Raw genomic sequence first — 4,107 nt, forward strand, 5'->3', positions numbered from 1 at the left:
AAGGTGCAATGGTGGAATCAATTCCCCAGTGTGGAGGTAGGACGTCTGGATAGGCCGGCTTATGTGTTTGCTGTTGATACAGCGTCTGACGATGAGAAGCCGTGGTATTATGATATCAAGTGCTATCTAGAGACTCAAGAGTATCCTGAGGGAGCATCCAAGAAGGACTGAAAGACTCTGCGGAGGTTGGCCATGGTGTTCTATCTGAATAAGGATGGGATTTTGTATAAAAGGAATTTCGATTGGGTCTTGCTCAGATGTGTTGATGACAAAGAAGCAAGCCAATTGATGAAAGAGGTTCATGAAGGATCGTTCGGTACCCATGCCAGTGGGAATGCGATGGTAAAAAAGCTGCTGAGAGCAGGTTATTACTGGATGACAATGGAGGCCCAATGTTTCAATTTCATGCGGAAGTGTCATAAATGCCAGATTTATGCTGATAAGGTGCACGTGCCTCCTAACCCATTGAGTTTGATGTCGTCTCTGTGGCCGTTTGCTATGTGGGGAATTGATATGATCGGAAAGATAGAGCCTACGGCTTCGAATGAGCATCGGTTCATATTAGTGGCTATTGATTATTTCACCAAGTGGGTGGAAGCAGCCTCTTATACGAACGTGACAAAGCAGGTTGTTGCCAGATTTCTGAAGAGAGACATCATTTGCAGATATGGGGTTCCCGAGAGAATCATTACTGATAATGGTTCTAATTTGAATAACAAGATGATGGCAGAGTTGTGTCGGGAATTCAAGATTGAGCATCACAATTCTTCTCCCTATCGTCCGAAGATGAATGGGGCGGTTGAGGCAGCCAATAAGAATATAAAGAAGATTGTGCAGAAAATGGTGGTAACCTATAAAGACTGGCATGAGATGTTGCCGTTTGCATTGCATGGGTATCGAACGTCGATGCGTACATCTACTGGGGCAACGCCTTTCTCGTTGGTATATGGAATGGAAGCGGTGCTACCGGTTGAGGTTCAGATTCCCTCTTTGAGAGTCCTGATGGACGTAAAGTTGCAAGAGGCTGAATGGGTAAGGACTCGGTATGAAGAGTTAAGCCTGATTGAAGAAAAGAGGCTGGCGGCCATCTGTCATGGGCAGTTGTACCAGCAGCGGATGAAGCGTTCTTTTGGCCGAAAGGTACGACCTCGGGTGTATCACGTAGGTGATATGGTGCTGAAAAGGATCCTTCCTCCTCAAAACGATCGTAGGGGCAAATGGACACCTAATTATGAAGGTCCATTCGTGGTCAAGAAGGTTTTCTCTGGCGGAGCCTTGTTGCTAACGACCATGGATGGTGAAGATTTTCCATCCCCTGTGAATGCGGACGCAGTTAAAAAATAATTCGTATAAAAAGACCCGCTGGACGAAAAGAACAAAAGAGTCCAGGCAAAAATGGGCATCCCGGCGAACCGAAAAACAGAAAGAAAAGGTTCGGGCAAAAATTAGGGATAAAATGAAAAAATTGTACACCCGGCAAGTCGAAAACCTGAAAAGGCGACTTGGGCAAAAAAGGGTATCCCGGTGGACTGAAAACCCGAAAGGGCGGTCCAGGCAAAAGAGGGATTGAAACGAACAATTGCGTCCAGCATGATCGTTTGCGCTTTGATTAAGACATCATGGATAATCCCCGGTAGGGATCGGTCGGAAACGTCTTGTTCAGAAGGCAGAAAGCACGGAGAGTCTGAGGACATATGGGGTGTAACCGAGTTGGAACTCGATGAGATCGGGTTTCACATTTCCATTAGGATAGATTTTTCCTTTTGTGCGCAATTACCTATTTTCAGGAATTGCTTCCTTTGTATTGCTCATTTGAGCCACGCTTTTCAATCAATAAAATGCATATTCAGTCAAATAATTTTGTTTTTGTTTTTCATTACCGCTTTGATTGCGAAAACATCCGATTATTTGTGATAAAGAATCTTGCATTTTAAGACATACAGGTCCCTTCCAATACATGTTTATAAGATTGGAAGCTTGAAATCTTACTCGGAAGGTTGAGTGACCCAAGTGTTGAAATCTTGACACGCCTGGGGCACGGTTTTGTCTAACGATCTCTTTTGCAGGAACTGTTAGATATTTTCACTCACTTGCAGGTTGTGATGTGGAAGCTTTTGACAAAACAATCCCCGTGGAGTCCGATCAGGGACAAGAGACGGACGAATGGTGAAAAAGACGGCGAGACGTACGACGATCCTTGGAATTAATCAAGAAGACTCTTCAAAGTCTAAAGATTAGAAAGTCTGTGTGGATCCCAGGAGTTCGCTCTTCGTCGAGTACGGAGCGGTCAAGGAATACAAGGTGATGAATCAGAAAAGTCCAGACGAGTCTGGGAGTTCTCAAAATTGGAAAGCTGACATGGGAGTTGGATATGAATACCGTGGTTCGACGAGTCGTCGGGTGTTCAGTACCAGACTGTCCTCATCCCTAAGCAGAGTCGGAATGACTAATTCCCCAGCAGATTCAAGGTCTGTGGATTTCCTAGCAGGGTCAGGATGGTCATCCCCAGCAGGTTTTAGATTGATGCTTCCCCAGTCGCCAGGCCTGAAGGTTGTTATTTCCCAGTGAAGGTATTTGTGGGAGGTGGTTCCCCGAGTAGAGTCTGGAGTGTTGCATGCCCAGCAAGTCAAAAACCGTTGTTTCCCCACAGAGTGTGTCGGTGGATTATTCCCCAACGAAGTTCCCAAGCGGATCGGGTGCAAAGGAGGTTATCCCCAGCAAGGGTTGCCTATTTCCCAGCAACAATACTAATCCCCAGCAGGGTGGAGATTGGAGTGTTGACGAGTTCCTCAGCAGAGTGTCTCGAGCTCCCCAGAAGAGTCCCTTGAGGGGAATATCTTTTATACATTCATCATGTAGAATAAGCATAGCATATTGCATAATAAATCGCGTAGCATTTCCATGATTATGGAGCATTACGCTGGAAAAATATCATGCATCATTATTGCAAGCATAAGCTAGTCTCAAACCGGGGTTACCATTTGAGAGGTGGTTTTGCCCGAAGGTAAAGGTGTTACTCCGAGGAGTTTAGCATCATGATTGTGAATCGAAGATATTCCCCAGTAGTGCGACATTGGAGGAAGGATTTCTGTCGAGCAGAGATGGAAATGTTAATCAGAGAAGTTCCGGGGTTCAAACAAAAGCAAAAAAGACAAGAAAAAGATAATCCCCAGCTAAACGTGAAGTGTTTGTCTGTTAGGGTTGAATAAGAGAATAGCCGGTTCGTGGCTTGTTATCCCCAGCATGGGTCGTTGGCATGTGTGCCGATTCATGTATCACTGTTTTGTTATCATTGCCGATGCTGATAAGCATGGAGAAGTTTTCCGGTGTCCAGACCGAGGTGGGTATTCAGACCAGTTTCCGATTTCCAGATCGAAGAAGTTCTTAACAATCAGGATGTAGAACTTGTGGCGCTCAGGCCAATTTCTGATTTCCAGATCGAAGAAGTTCTTAACAATCAGGATGTAGAACTTGTGGCGCTCAGGCCAGTTTCCGATTTCCAGATCGAAGAAGTTCTTAACGATCAGGATGTAGAACTTGTGGCGCTCAGGCCAGTTTCCGATTTCTAGATCGAAGAAGTTTCCAACAGTCAGGTTGAAGTACTTGTGGCATCCAGGCTAATTTTCCGGTGTTCAGACCGAGATGGTAGTCAGACCAGTTTTCCGGTATCCAGACCGAGATGGTAGTCAGACAAGTTTTCCGGTGTCCAGACCGAGGTGGGTATTTAGACCAGTTTCCGATTTCCAGATCGAAGAAGTTCTTAACAATCAGGATGTAGAACTTGTGGCGCTCAGGCCAGTTTCCGATTTCCAGATCGAAGAAGTTCTTAACAATCAGGATGTAGAACTTGTGGCGCTCAGGCCAGTTTCCGATTTCCAGATCGAAGAAGTTTCTAACAAGTCATGTTGAAGTACTTGTGGCGTGCAGGCCAATCTTCCGGTGGTCAGACCGAGGCGGGTATTCAGACCGATACGGCATTCAGGCCAGTTCCGATTCCCAGATCGAAGAAGCTTCCGACGATTAGATCGATGCAGCTTGCGGCAGTCAGGCCAGTTTCCCGGTATCCAGACCGAGGCGGTATCCAGACCGAAGTGGTGTTCAGACCGA

Source organism: Lathyrus oleraceus, chromosome 2 (genome assembly GCF_024323335.1).
Source record: "Lathyrus oleraceus cultivar Zhongwan6 chromosome 2, CAAS_Psat_ZW6_1.0, whole genome shotgun sequence".
Classification (NCBI taxonomy): domain Eukaryota; kingdom Viridiplantae; phylum Streptophyta; class Magnoliopsida; order Fabales; family Fabaceae; genus Lathyrus; species Lathyrus oleraceus.